Source organism: Frieseomelitta varia, unplaced genomic scaffold (genome assembly GCF_011392965.1).
Source record: "Frieseomelitta varia isolate USP_RPSP 00005682 unplaced genomic scaffold, Fvar_1.2 scaffold_60, whole genome shotgun sequence".
NCBI lineage: Eukaryota > Metazoa > Arthropoda > Insecta > Hymenoptera > Apidae > Frieseomelitta > Frieseomelitta varia.
The window spans coordinates 227,567-243,417 of record NW_025110368.1 but is presented as its reverse complement, the minus strand read 5'-3'; the positions used below and the strand labels follow the sequence as shown (position 1 = coordinate 243,417).

Genomic DNA, 15,851 nt, shown 5'->3' with positions numbered 1-15,851 from the left:
TCTTCGCCTGCCTCGTCGGTGCGTTTCCTCTCTCGTCGCATTTCGCACTCTCGCCTCGCATTTCTCCGCCACTGTCGACCGTTTCACGGTCGATTTGGCCGCTTTCTTCATTTACTTCCGCCGTTTCTTTATTCCCGCCGAGGGGCGAGAGAGGGCGGCGATGACTGATAGGGGGAACGAGGTCAAACCGAGTGACGACGACGCTGCGAGCGGTATTATCACGACGTACCGATGATAACCGGTGAAACTAGTTTCCTTAATGATCCATGTATCACATAGACTACCTGCCGAGTAGCCGAAAGTTCGTCTCGTTATCAGCGGAACGGGCGAACTCGCTGCGCTTCGTTCCGTTGACGAGTGATGTTCGCTGGTGGGCTACTTGTACAAGCAGGCGGGGATAAAGTGTGTAAGTTCCCCCGTTTCAAAACGAGGGATACACGAGCTCGTTAACCTCTTAGCTGCGGTGCCGTTTTTTAAAACTCGTCGAACACTAGTCGCTATTTGTAAGATTGAATTAAATTGCAAGGAAACGACACTAGTTTTTCTTTTTTTAAATCGTTTAATACTGATTGATGTTATTTGCGTTAAAACTTGAACGTTCGTAATTTTCTTGTTAAACAAGTGAAACGATTCAAAATTGAAACGATGAAACGACGAGGGAAAATCGCGAAGGGGAGTATTAAAGTTTCGTTGCAAAGAGGAAAATTTGATCTTCTGAATTGTGGTAGATTCAGTCGTAAAAAGGATTTTCTAGTGCTTTTACAGTCGTCTGAATTTCTGAAGAAAAATTTTTCGTCTTGAGGAACGGTTTACTGCCACTTTTTCATTCGCTGCGAGATTGTGGAAACGTGCCGGGGAAAGACAAACTGAAGACGGTCGAAGTAGAGGCTTCGTGCTTCGAAACGAGCCGAAATGGATTGTCGTACGATTATTTTTCACGAAGTTGTAACAATTTGAAGTATCTCTGCAAATTCTCATTTAACGTTCGAACACGTTTGCGGACTAGCGTACATAACATATAGATATAAGCGAAAGCGATAAACGAAAAAAGAGACCTAGATTTTTCTTTTAAAGAGAATAAAAGAAAGAAGAATAATATTCAACAACGAAAATGATTTTTCCTTGTCTTTCTTTTTAATTATCTTGCAGTAAGAATATAAAATTGCATAAATATCCCAAGTGGTCTAATGATTATTTTCTCGTTTGATAAATGCGTTAAATAAACGTCCGTGGCGAGAGATAAAGTTTGTCAAATGGTGGCGAGATGAAAAATGGAGCTCCTATGCTGCGAGTTTATAGATAGTTGCTGTTCTAGATTGATGTTTCAGTTTTAGATAGATTCAGGTTAGATGTCCGATACGTAGAAGATAAATTAGTGTCTGTTGAATGATTAATTTGCTTATCTCCGCGTCAGTATGTCTCATTATTTACTTCTTCGCGCGTATTTCTTTATTTTAAGCTCTTAATGTACCGGAAGCTAGCCTCCGTCGAGACCTAGATTTTTGTCTGCGTTCAACTTCGCTCGTATACTACTCACGTGTAGAACCAACCAATAAAAATTCTACAATTTAAAAGAAGAAGAAAACATTATTCGTGTAATAATTCCAGGAAGCTGAAGTGTTTATCTTTATATTCTTTCTGGCTTTCTGTGGCCAACCTCGAAATTAAAGAAAAACATTCAAATTTAGTTACCTCACAATTCAGAATTGTTCTCGCCGGACGCGAAATCCTAAATTAAAATATAAATGTAAAATATAAATTGCCTCGAAAGAGCTTCATCTAATTTAACACAGCTTCGTTCGATCGATGCCGGTGAACCCTGGTCGAAAATATAAGGAGAACGTTCCCCAGAGGTGGCAGCGCAACATCCAATTCCAAGGCACCTTTCCCTTCCTTTGCCACGATGTTAGGACGCCGGATAGATTACGTAAGACCGAATGGTGAAGCGTGTCGATGTGCCGATATCGTGGAAAAGGGCCATCAACTTCTTTTTTCCTACGTTTCTCCCGTGAAAGAAGTTGGCCACACGGGGACGTTTATCGTGCCAGAGCGGGATCGAGTTCGAGTATATTCCATTGACCCTTCGGAAAAATCCGTCGTAGAGTACTGAGGAGATATCGAGGGAAAATGCTTGAAGGGTCGAAACTCAATTTGTTGGAAAAGTTGTGCCTTCTGGATTCCTTGTCGCACCAAGCCAGCGAGCTTTTAAGCCACCGAGCAAACTGCCATCGTTCTTCAGTTTTCCTTTTTTTTCTCTCTCTCTTTCTTTCTTTTTTTCCTCTCCTTATCTAAACTGAACCGTGTACGTAACGTAGACTCATTGAGGATTCATTGAAAATCTCTCTGAAAGGAAGGACCTTTAGAATGAAGCTTGTATTCTTGTTTCCTTTTTTTTTTTCTTTTCTTGTTTTCAAAAACTGCGTTCGTATCAGGCGGTATATAAATGCGCATGCGCCCCGTATGTCTCGTGCGCATGCGTTTCGCGCGCGTGTCTCACGGCGCATGCGTTTCGCGCCGCCAATCTCACGCGCATGTCTCACGCGCATATTGCTCACGGCGCATGCGTCTCACGCTTAAAATGGACAACGCTTTGTTTCTTGATTTGACAATTAATTATTTAAGAACATACCTCGAATTGATTCGTGTTTGATTTTGAACAAAATGATTCTTATTTAAGTCGACTTGATCCTGTCGATCGAATTTATATGAAACTGACTACATTTACACGACCAAACATTGACTGCATTTTTTTGTTTTTCTGACTTGATAGTTGGACTTTAATTTCAGTCATAAAATAATATTTTCTAAGAAATTTCATTCAATTTTAATCACGACACGTTACTCTTTTAATATTAATATATTATAATTAATATTAATAATTTATAATATTATTAATGTTATTATAATTATAATTATTATATTATTAATATTATCATAATTATAATTAATTATAATAATTATAATTAACATTAATAATTTATAATATTGTTAATATATTATAATAATTATAATTAATATTGATAATCAAAAAAATAAGTGATTTTCTGCCAGATTTTTATAAAGTAAAATTTCTTTATTAAATAATTAATAAAGAAAATAACTGACAATGTCATCGTTTAATTAAGAAAATATATCCGGATATTACAGGATATATGTAACAGATTTTTAGCGCGATATTATTAATACAAATACGTTTGCCGCGAGTGCGTCTGACACTTACATGAAATTTCACCTTAATGCGGTCAGGGAGTTTTACCCTCGCGCGTTGGAAATGGCTGGAAATGGGAAAAAAGCGGGTGTAATCGAGTTGGAAGTTTATGTACAACGTGTCGGAAAGTGAGCACCTTCTGGTTAGATCGAGTCGGTTGGAAACTTTCTTTCTCGTTCGAAAAGAGGGTGGGAGAGAGAGAGAGAGAGAGAAAGAGAGAGAGAGAGAAATACGCGAAAGATCATATGTCGAATATTTTCCTCTCATATCGTTCCCTCCTGCCGCAATACGGAGAAAAGTTGGATCTAGGAATTCTACATTAAATTTCCCAGTATTACGAAAGTAAACACTCGAGTCCTCAGTTTCTCAAATGAAACCAATGAAACTTCTATTCTGTGTCGCATTGTCGTCGACGATGTCGAAGCGAATCGAACAAGCACGAAACGTGATACATAATTGGTGTAATATAATAATTTTCCCTTCGTTCTACAGTCGTGTTTTTCCTTTAAACTTCTCTTCTCGAGGAAATGTTCTCCCGAACATCACGTGCTTCTCTCATCAAATTAACTTCTCCAACCTCTACCTGGAAATCCCATCTCCCTCTAATACACACGGAAGAATCAAATCTCGTACACACGTACCGTGTTAACGGAACTGATTTCTCCAGAAATGAAATTCTTCCTTTTCAGAAAAATTCTTCCACGTTTTCTTTCTTTCTCCTGTCCCTCCCCTCTCCCCCCCCTCCCCTCCCCGCTCTGGGCTTTGTAAAATAAATTTACAAGAATATCAGCAACCGGGCATTGTGGGGAGTTTTGGAAACTCGCCAAGTATCGATAATTAGTTCCTGCATGCGCACAAAGAAACCAGAACGAAATTAAGACAACGACCCCGGGACGGGCCGGTCCCAACAATAAGCCCACTCTCGCTGTTTGAAGCAACTTTGAAGCGAGCTAATTTACGATAATGGTATCCCGGGGGAGGGGGGGGGGGGGGGCTACTGAAGCAGCCATCCGGGAGCCGAGAGGCGCGATTAAAGTCATTTCCACGGCCACCTTGGAGGAAACGACGCGGCCGGCTGAGAATTATTGTTTCACGGCTGGCTAAAAACGCACAGTTACGACCCACCGGGGCCACCTGAAGTCGGAATTACCTCGCAACGACGATGGTGCCTCTCGTCTCTTTCGTGGTAATTCGACGAGTCGTACGTTCGAAACGTGTCTGTAACAGGCGTGCGAAGTGCTTTATTAACGAAGCTTGAATTTTTTTTTGGCGTCGGCGAAGAACGTCGGCCTTTTGGTCTGGGTCATTATCTATTATACGAGGAGAGAATCTTGTTCTGAAGGAACGTACGACTTAATTTTCGAACGTAATTTTTGCCTCTTCGCTAAATTATCGAAATTTTTAACAACGCTGATAATTAACGTTCAGGGTCAGTAATATTTTTACGTGCGATGAACAGACTACGGGTTTTTATGCGGGTTCATATTTTTTTTTGAATGTAATTAAAGAGAGTGGAATCTTTCTGGAAAATTGCTGTACAAAGTTACCACGTTTCTGGGAATTTTACATTATATAGCGTCACGTTTTCGCGTTCTGTGCGAAAATTTTTTCACTTCAAAATTAAATAAAATACTGAATAGCCGAATAAAATACTGAAGCATTAATGTTGAGGGAAAATTTTGAGAAAACGCAGTCGTCACTTTGAACGACGAATTTTTGCAAGAAAGAGAAAAAATATCGGTAACAAATATTGATATTTAATTTTATAAATATTGATATTTGATTTTATAAATATTGACATTGATATTTTATAAATATTGATATTTAATTTTATAAATATTGACATTGATATTTTATAAATATTGATATTTAATATATATATATACATACATACATACATACAATTACAATAAAATATTTTTATATATAACACAAACTGCTACATTTATAAATTTATTATCTACAATATAGACAGTATTAAATTTTTCAGTATGAAACAAAATATCGTAAATTTAGTAGACTGTGTAATATTTAATAAATAAATATAACTACAATGAGAAAAATATATATATTTATATACAGAATGATATATTTATAAATTTATTATCTACAATACAGTATTAGGTTCTTCGGTATCTATCTACGTACCATAGAATTCTTCCAACAATTTTACCTCTGAAATCAGTATAATCTCGCGATCTGAGACGATCTCTCACCGCCAGACTTTGACGACCAGCATCGTAAACAGAAGGATTTCTCTCATCTCATTTTTCTCCTGGCATTTTGCTGGTGAAACGAAGCTGTCGCCTCGGCGAAAGGGCTCGAATCTGCGGAAAATCTGTATTTTCGTGGCACCGCGAGCAAGATGATCGCATTATCGAGCCGTTCGAGCAGGAAACGAGCCGATCGTCGATAATCTTGTTGCTCGGCCCGCGGTCCTGATCTCTTCCCCTCCCTGCCAAAGATCTTGAGGATCTTTCGAAGTGCAAATTAGCCCCAGGCAGGGCCAAAAAAAGAAAAGAAAGGAAGAATGAAAGGAAAAAAGAAGAAGAAGCGAAAGCTCGATCTTGGCTGGGTTTGTCGACCGCGAATGCCGGTCGAGCGTGAAATTCCCCGCGAGATCAAACGATGGAGCTTGAACTTTCTGAGACGATCGCGATCGTCGATTTTCTTTCTTCTTTCTTTCTTTCTGGCTCTGATTGAATTCACTTATTCAGACATCTCAGGTTGATGTTTTTCGATTAATGATACAAATTTACTGACAAATCTCTTCTTATGTCACGGAAGTGAAAATTAAATAAGCTATTTACATTTCATTCGGTCATTTGCATCTGTCATTTTGACGGCGAAAATCCCAGTTAATTCCATTGACATTTGATTTTGACGACGATTCAGGCAAATGAAGAAGTCCATCTATAAACGGAACTGAATAGAAGGGAAACGTCCAAGTCTGCAGTTGGTCGGAACAAATTACACAAATTAGTTTCTCTTTAAATATTGATCAAATTCTGTTTTCTTTCTTTTCCTGAAAAAACAAATTTGAATCAGTTTGCTCCTGCTCTCTTGACAAAGATCGTAAAGTCGATAAATGTTTACGATACAGTACAGCAAATTGTCAAAAAAAAAAAAAAAAAATTTCATCACAGTCCCATCAGAATAAATCGTCCGCTTTAAACTCGACTTTTTCCTCCCTCGAATGGAAGGGGGTCGAAGGAACACGAGCGAGCCCGGGTGATAAGTTGATCGAACTCACGGTCGAGCAACGTGGAATCAACGTTCCGGGGGAATTACCTCGGCCAGCCGCACGGCTTTCCAGGGGCTTTCTCGTGAGAACGAACAAAAGGCGTGGAGACGAAGGCACGGAGAAAGAGAGAGAGAGAGAGAGAGAGAGTCCGCCGGTGGCTGTACCGCGAAACGGCCAGAGGCTTCCTTCGATTCCGCCTGCGGAGAACTGATAGGCTTTCTCCAGTCCACCGCGATCGTCTCGATCGTCTTTGTCGCGATAATGACTTTCCACTTGTCCGCGTGGAACACTCTTTCTTCGTGCATCGACCCTTCGCCATCCCTCTCCTTATCTTTGCCGCCGAAAAAAATCCAGCCGCCTTCACTGCACGAGAAGGGGAGGAAGGGAGGGCTGTAAAGTGTCAATTAGTATCGATCGCCGCCGCGTTGAAAAGGCCGAGGCTGTTGATGGACTTTTGCTAATTAATCCGGCCTGCAGTCGCTTTCAATCGGATATTAATTTGCGCAAAAAAGTTTCGCGAGCAAAGACGTTTCGCAGTGTCTTGCAATAGTGAGTGTTTGAGGTTATGTTAATATTGTATCTCGAGGTTTTTAATTTATTGAGTTTTTAATTTATCATAACATTAATATACATTAATTAATATAATTTTTGTTTTTGTAGTTTGAATCTTCTTCTTTTCTTTTTTTTGTAGTCTCTTGCAGTGAGTTGGAGGTTATGTCATTAATATATCTGGAGGTTTTTAATATATTAGAGGTTATGTCGTAATATATTGGTGGTTATGTCATAACATTAATATACGTATAATATAATTTTTGTTCTTGTAGTTTAAATTTTCTTTTCTTTTTATAGTCTCTTGCAGTGAGTTGGAGGTTATGTCATTAATATATCTGGAGGTTTTTAATATATTGGAGGTTATGTCGTAATATATTGGTGGTTATATGATAACATTAATATACGTATAATATAATTTTTTTTCTTGTAGTCTCTTGCAGTGTGTGTGAGGTTATGTCATTAATATATTGGAGGTTATATCGTAGTATATTGGTGGTTATGTCATAATTAATATAATTTTTGTTTTTGTAGTTTGAATCTTCTTCTTTTCTTTTTGTAGTCTCTTGCAGTGAGTTGGAGGTTATGTCATTAATATATCTGGAGGTTTTTAATATATTAGAGGTTATGTCGTAATATATTGGTGGTTATGTCATAATATTAATATAGTATAATTTTTGTTCTTATAGTTTGATAATTTTCTTCTTTTTTCCCCCCTTTGTTATACAGTAGATGTGTCAAAGTTTCCCACGTTCATTTCTACAATTTTTACAGAGATCCATTTTCTCTTTTTCTTCCTGGGGTTTTTTTTTTTTTTTTAGCTCCAGAAAGTATTACTCGTCAAAAGGTCAATTTTCAACAGATCCATTTTAAATTCCCTCCCTAATCTAAATTCCTCACCTTTCACCGGCTCCATTGAAAAAAAACTATCGCATTGCGGATATCCTTTCTTATATCCCCGTACTAAGGAGAGAGAATTGCCGAAAGCCGATCGAATTGCAGGGAATCGATAGAATTCACCCTTCAATCGGACCGTTCGCCTCCCTCGTAGACTCGCTGAGCCTAATATTCCAATATGGCGGTCGCCCGCGCCTCGAACCACTTCGTCCAATCTCCGTCATCTCGGGCCACGAATCGATTCCCTAATCTACACCTGAAAATCCGAGTCCCGGATGATCGTGTCTCGTCGTTGTTCACATTTTTCGAAAACCGCGCGCTCAGCGATACAAATCCCTAATCTGTCTTCATTCTTTCTCTCTCTCTCTCTCTCTCTCTCTCTGTCTCTCTCTGTCTCTCTCTCTCTCTCTCTCTCTCTTTCCTTCTTTTCCCCATCGTTCACCGATTTCGCGTATCACGAGTCCCGCTGGGACACAAACGGAATAATACGCACGTGTTCCCACCGATCTGCGGGTTATCGCGGAGACGCAGCAATCCTTGAGTGGAGGGAGAAACGAACGAGTTGAAGCGGAGGAGTATAGCGCGAATGGATGGAAGAGGAGGAGGGGGAGGGCTCGAAAGTTCCAACACGCTCCAACGGCAGATGTTCGCGCTTGTACAGCGCCGTTTCTCGACGCAGTTCAAAGTTAAATGAGATCGGGAACGTGTACCCATAACCCCGTAATACTCTGTGGCAACAAATTCGCCGACGAATCTGACACGTTACTTCGCGACGCTCGAAATTGTCGGGTTCGCTTGCCTTTGTGCATCGTTTCAACCTCTTCTCTTCTCTTGCCCCCTCCTCTTTATTACTGAATCATCGATCGGCCATGACTAACTACTTCTTGCCTTGTTAGAAATGCTCGTCGTTTCTCGTTGTCGAGTTTTCGAAGAACACAGCTCGTATTATTTTCCCGGTTTCGAAAGTTGTGTCCTGATATATACAGGGTGGCCACTGAAAAACTGAAAGAGTTTGAAAAAGTCATAACCTGTTCATTTTCAATCTTTTTTATTTTCTTCTTATTGTTTTTATTATTGTTTTCTATATTTTAAAATTATATAATTTTTTATTATTATGTTTTCTATATTTTAAAATTATCATATAATTTTTTATTATTATGTTTTCTATATTTTAAAATTATTATATAATTTTTTCTTATTATATTTTTAAATAAAATAAGAAATTTAAAAAACGTGTTTGTAAAAATTGTTTTTGTTTTATATCATTTAGTCACGAATCCTGTATAATAATATAAATAACTATACACGTCACAAGCCTATAGAGAAAATTTTTGAAGAAAGAATAAAGATGTTTGGATTTAAATTCCATAAAAGAGTTATTGATTTTTCATTATTTTCCTCATTTGTGATACTTTTTTATCACCAATTATTACTATAATAAGATGTTTAAAAAAAAAAAAAGGAGTCATGATTTAGCATCAGTTCTTCCTCTGACAACCGTCGTTGCGATTGATGGAAGTCAGGGAGCGGAGTTTAATCAGGGATCATCTCCGATAGTCATCATCTGCTAAATCGATCAGTTAAACACTACTGATTGACTAATTACGTAGCATTTCTTTTTCTGGATATAACCCCGTCCCTCCAACTTCAATTGCGAGAACAACTAGACTTTCATAGACACCTAGTGGACGCTGGAGGAACTTACTTATTGCAGATGCCATTGTTAAAGAGTTAAAATTTTTATGTTTCTCGGTTGCAAAATATTATCAGTGAACAATGAAATGATTTCACAAGTTTTGAATAATTTACAGAGCTTAGGCAAAAAGTGTCACATTTTCTTCATTGTTATTATTTTTCCACGATTGATACAAAATAAAGAATTTGTTGGAATAATGTTTTTCTTACATAACGCATCGTGCGCATAGCACAGCTGATTACATTCACGTAAGACGTGTAGAAATCGCAATTAAGGCTGGCACGATATTTTTGGAGCATATTAAAACAAACGTTGTACAATCGTGTAATTGTAAAATTTGTCTGATTAATTTATTCGTAAATGCAAAGAAAATTGAAAAAATAATCCCGCCCCCGGGTGGGCTCGAACCACCAACCTCTCGGTTAACAGCCGAACGCGCTAACCGATTGCGCCACGGAGGCACATGGAGTCTTGGAGAATATTATTGTGAAATGAACCTAAGCTTTTTGTGCATTCTAACTTTAAATTAATATTCGTACAGGAAACCATGTAATTTATTCGCGATAACATCATTCGATCATACGGTACCTACGTTCTCCTTTTTACGATTGAACTTGTGATTATTAACGTTAGAATTAAATATCATTAAAAGTTTCGAATAATAAAAGAAGAAAAGAAGAAAAAAAAAAATACTGAGAAATGCGGACAAGGTCGTACGAATTAAAATTAAACACTCTCATCTGTTCGCTCTGTTTCTACTGTAATTAATGATTAAATGGCCAGCCGTAATTGGTTGGGAGGGAATTATTGGCCACAAAATGGCCAATTGCGCCTTTTTATTTTTTTTTTAAATTTTTTTTCTACTTTTTACGCCTTGCGTATTTTTATTTCCCCTATATTACTTATTTCTCCCGGGATGAAATAAGCGGAAACGTCGTCTAACGCGAAAGGGTGGACAAAAGACGGGCTGAAGGAAATTGTTGGCCGGAATTATCGAATATTACGCGATAAAAATATGCATCTCCGCGAGTGCTTCCCTGCGTGGGACATTTAATCAGAAAATCCATCAAGAGATTGCTTCTGGGCAATTTCTTTTCTCTCCTGTAGCGAGCCAACATCCTCTCTCTCTCGGTCTCTCTATAATTCATTGTTCTTTACTCTTGCTAAATTTACAAGTAATCGTAAAACATATTTGATGAGAACTTGTTGATGACTTTGTGAATAAAAAATCGTGCAATAATCCATTTTCACGGTCATTTTAAAGCGAGAAGTTTCTATTTTGACAGTCTAGGGTCTTTTCTTTTTTTTTTTAAGATATTTTAACATCATCCAGCGTATGGGAAAATGGAGCTACTCTTTTTTGTAATTGAAAATTCAAACGTTTGTAGAAACGATGAAAAAATTTTTTTTACCATTGAACCGATTGAACGGTTTGGAAGATTGAAATTTTCTGTGTACAACCCCTTGAAACTTGACGTACCATTTTTTTTTTATTTTATTGAACTTTGAGTGTCAGATAGAAATTTCAGAAATTCTACTTCTTCGTCCAGTCGTTGTCGAGTCATTCGAAATTCAATAAAGTTGCGAGAGAAAATCGTATCGGAAGTTTTAGGGGGTCGTTGTAAAGGGAAGACTCCAATTTTTGAAACCGTTTCACAGATTTAGCCGTAAAAAAATTTTTCAGTATTTTTACAGTCGTTTGAATCTTTCATGAAAAATTCTTCTTTTTGAGGAAAGGTACCTTTAATTTCTTATTCATTATATGATGTTGAAATATCATTGAAAGAAAACGAACTCAGAAATGTCGAAGCAGAGGGCGTGCGCTTGAAAACGAGCTTAGATAGACCATTGTACGATTTTGTTCAACAAAGTTACAACTGTTTAAGCATCGGCAAGTTTTCATCGTGCGTTCGAATATTTTTGCCAGAATTGGGCAAATTTTTTCTGAAATAAAAAATAGAAAATAATAGTTCGGAGTAGGGGAGAGGCAACTTTATCAGATAAATCACTTGCAAATGATCTTTTATTCGGATGACTTCGTTGTGAAATAATCGCAGTAGAAAAATGAGATTTATACAACAGAGAGTTTAAAAAAAATTATTATAAATAAGGTATATTAAATATATTGTATTTAAATAACGATTTTTATGCAAATAATCCCCAAGCATTACCTATTGGTTTATCCTATGACTAATGAATAAGTTGAAAGGTGAAATTCATTATTAAATTTTATAGAGAATATTGTTCGAATATGCAGAGGGGGTAAATGGAGGCTTTTGATAGGTCACATTAATGGAGACATACATACACATGTGCGCTAATAAATGCATACATTTTGATTATATGTTGAGATCGATTGGTATGTGCATAAATTCCACGGCAAATTCAATAACCTTAATAAATTCATTAATAACACATTTGCACAACCAGGAATTGGTTGTATTAGGAGCAGCGAATTACAGCTTGATACCAGTCGATTGTACGAACTTTGACCCCGCTTCTACTGCTGCGTATTAGCATACTTGTAACGTTAATGCAACAAATGCAGAACGAACGTAGAACGTTGAATAAAAGATATTCGCGGACAGAGAACATTTATATCTTAGAGAAGGTATTTGCTCTGTAAATTCTGTACTTGTGTATTTTTCAAAGGCTCTTTCAATTTTTTTTTTTTTTTTTTTTTTATGTGAAATCTAGGAGGATAAAAATGCATGAAACAAAATTGAAGTCTCGCAGAGATGTTGAAATTATGAAAGACGAAGTTCGTTTGCTCTCTTTACAGGAAAATTAATTAATTTATTTATAGAACGATGAAATACGCATGTACGGTGAATTACATTTTTCTCGAAGCCGTCTTATCGAACTTCGAACGTTAATATTAGGATCTTCTGAATTTTTGTGTAACCTTGATGTTAAACAAAACGATGCAGCAAAGTTTGAAAACAAAAAAATTTCAATTTAACCCCTTGCGCTGGCAACTGAATCGCGGACCATAACGAGTGACCGAACCGGTATACAATAAAATCGTCGCTTTCTCTTTGAACTCGCCGGTATATCACTGGATAGAAACGATTGAGAAGTAATAAATTTATTATTTGCTTTGCCCTTATACTTGAAACTGAGGGAATATTGCAATTTTGGGACAAAAAAGTCCACGACGTGCGTGGCACGTCATTCAAGCGCAAGTGGTTAACCACTTGCGCTGGCAACTGATTGCGGACCATAACGAGCGACCGAATCGTATATACAATAAAATCGTCGCTTTCTTTTTCTTTTGAACTCGTCGGTATGATGTCACTGGATAGAAACGATTGTGAAGTAATAAATTTATTATTTGTTTTGCCCTTATACTTAAATATACTTGAAACTGAGAAAATATTGCAATTTTGTGGCACGTCATTCCAGCGCAAGAGGTTAAGAAAAAAGTTTCTCAACGTATCTGACAATCGAATCTTCGCAATTTCACTTTTGTCACCAAATTTTCGTCGATTAAATTAAATGGAATTCAGCCAAGCGTGTGTCATCGTATGATTTTTCTTTCTTTTTTTTCTTTTTTTTTTTTTTTAGTTCAAAATATCTACAATTTTTCAGCGGCTATTGTTCGATCTGCACGAATATATATTTTGCAGTTACGGAGAAATGTGACGGATCACAGAGTGTGGAAATTAATAAGGGCATCAGGTTGATCGCGCGGCTGAGCGCGCACCGGCCACGAAGTTATCGTTCGAAAAGTAGAACTGTCGGCGAAAAAAAATTTAGTGCAGCTGTTGTGCGGCCCGTGATAACATTACGTTTCGTGGCCCGTATTCTGTCGAGCACGCGATCTCTGCCCAATCGGGGCCTCCTTATCGCGACGTCAGCACGACCTTATCGTTAACTCCGAGTATTCGATTGAAAAAAAAAAAAAAAAAAGAAAAAGAATCGTCATCTGTGTACCTTTTCTTCTCCTGCATTCCTCTTTATAAATCCTCCTCCTGAGATCTTCTTAGATCCTTATCGTTACCTCCGCTCCTTATCTCAAATCGAATAACTCCAGCCAATACTTCAATATACAATGACGACGTATTTTTTTTTTTTCTTTTTTTTGGATTTTTTCAACGACGAAGGCAAAATGATAAAATTGACGCATCTGAATTTTAAAACCTAGTACGCAAGTACGAATGGGGATTAAGCTTAAAAAGAAATTTACGAAGCAGGTAGAAATTGAAGGAGATGAAAATTCGAAGAATTTCTTAAAATTCTAGAATTTCAACTTCCCTTCGTTTCGAAAAGGCGGGAATTTCGAAATTTGCGTTTTACACTGTCGAGTTCTAAAACATTTTTTGAAAATATAATTTTCTGCTTGCTTGAAAAGAAGAAAAGAGAACGAAATCTCACGTCAGTGGAAATTTATTTCTCCTTTGAATCGTCCTTTCGATAATAAAAAAAAAAGGGAAGGAAAAAGGATCTGGAATCCGTCGAACCGTTGAATAAAAATGACGGCAGTTAAGAAGGAGTTGATGTAAATGAACGCTGGAGGAAAAATTCGGGGAACGAGGAGAAGTGTGTTTGAGACAAAAAAAAAAAAAAGAAAAAAGAAAAAAAAGAGGACGGGACGAGTTCTGTTTCGTCATAACGAGAAAAGCGGTGGAAAATAACGAGTGTTTATGAAAGGAAGTTTCACGGTTCGTTCACATCGACGGTGCACGGTGACTGATCGATTGTCCATCATTGAGAGCCTGGAAAAACGAGCTTTTCGGTGTCGACGCTCAAATAATAGCCGGCGGCGCTCGATATGCAAAATTGCCGAGCAATCGACGACCTATAAGGCCCCAAAAAAAAAAAAAAAAAGAAAAAAATGGTAAGCGAGAGAGTCGAACGTGGAAACAAAGCCGGAAACCGATATCGTGCACGAGCCAAACGGAAGCCCAGTAGTCACCATAATTATTCCACGTGTCTCGATTTGATCTTTTTGTCTGTATTTCTTTCGTCTGTTTCTCATACTTCGTTTTTCTTTCTTTCTTTGTTTTTTTTTCTTTTTTGAAAAAAATTAACATTTCGTTTCACGATTTATTTTACAGCTAAACTCGACTGTTATTCCTTGAAAAATGTTGAACAATGTAGAATAGTTTGTCACAGGGCAAGAGGTTAGTGAACACTACCGTGCATAAATAAATAATTGGACGCTTAATAGCTTGTTAATTTTAATAGCTTAATAGCTTGTCGATGATATTTCTTGTTTAATCGATGAACGTTCCTTTTTCTGTTTACTTATTAATTTGACAAATGCTTTCGCTGATGCATTCTACATAATATCTGTACATGAAGTTCTTCAATGTAGAAACACTTTGTATTTCAATCATTATATTTCGAAAATTTCAACAACGAACAAACATGTAGTACTTAAAATCATCTCTGGAATCTTCAGCCATCTAATTAATATTATAATACCAGCCACTCTCTTTATCAATATCTATCAACTGTAGTGTGTAAATTAAAATTAACTAAAATAGTTAAAATAATGAATTTTAGATACGCTTATTTTTGCAGAAATATTGATTTCTCTTTGGACGGAAATGCAATAAATGTAAATATGAACCTATTCGTTCATCTCATTTAAATTATAACGTACGTATGAGATTTTCAACGTGTAACAAAGGTTGATTGTTCCAGAGTCTCAGAGATTCGTTTAAATTATACTTTGTACAATAATTTAGAACTATCCAAATGCTCGTGCACTTGTCAGTGTATACAGGTCGATGAGTTTTCTAGGAGTTACCATTTTCATCCCTTTTCCATTCTCATTCCAACTTCCTTTCTCGCGTGTTCTGTTTTTTTTTTAGGTTTCGCTCTTTTATTTTTTTTTCTTCTTTTTTCTCTCTCTCTTTTTTTTTTTTTTTAGATTTCAGTTTGGCTTCGGCGAAGCAACTTTTCCTTTTTTTCTCTTTTCTTTTTTTTTTTTTTTCGTCGGAAATAAATTTAGGCGAAACAATTGAATACAAAGCTGCTGCATTCCATTTTCCGCTTCGACACGACTCGTCGTTTCTCGTTTCCAGGCAGTTTTCTCTTTTTTTGCCCACTCCTCTGTACTTTCTCCCCGTCGATATCCATCGAAGAGATATTGAAAGGATGGATTTTCATTATCGCGCCCCCTTTAACCTCGTCTCTCCATCGATCCTCGATTTCAGTCGTCGAAATAGATTCTCTATCGCGATTTTGATGTTACATTCAACTCCCTTTTCTTTTTCTTTTTTTTTTTATGTATTTCGCGCCTGAGT

At 37.1% G+C, this 15,851-nt stretch overlaps 1 protein-coding gene and 1 non-coding gene across 5 annotated transcripts in view; one reads left to right on the top strand and one right to left on the bottom strand.

Moving 5' to 3' along the window:
• The window catches only part of LOC122534470 (acetylcholine receptor subunit alpha-like), a 126,081-nt gene that overhangs the window by 24,988 nt on the left and 85,242 nt on the right, over window positions 1-15,851 (top strand). The gene's annotated exons all lie outside the window — the stretch shown is intronic.
• Window positions 9,982-10,055, bottom strand: Trnan-guu. Its single transcript has one exon. It is a non-coding gene; the product is annotated as a tRNA-Asn (tRNA).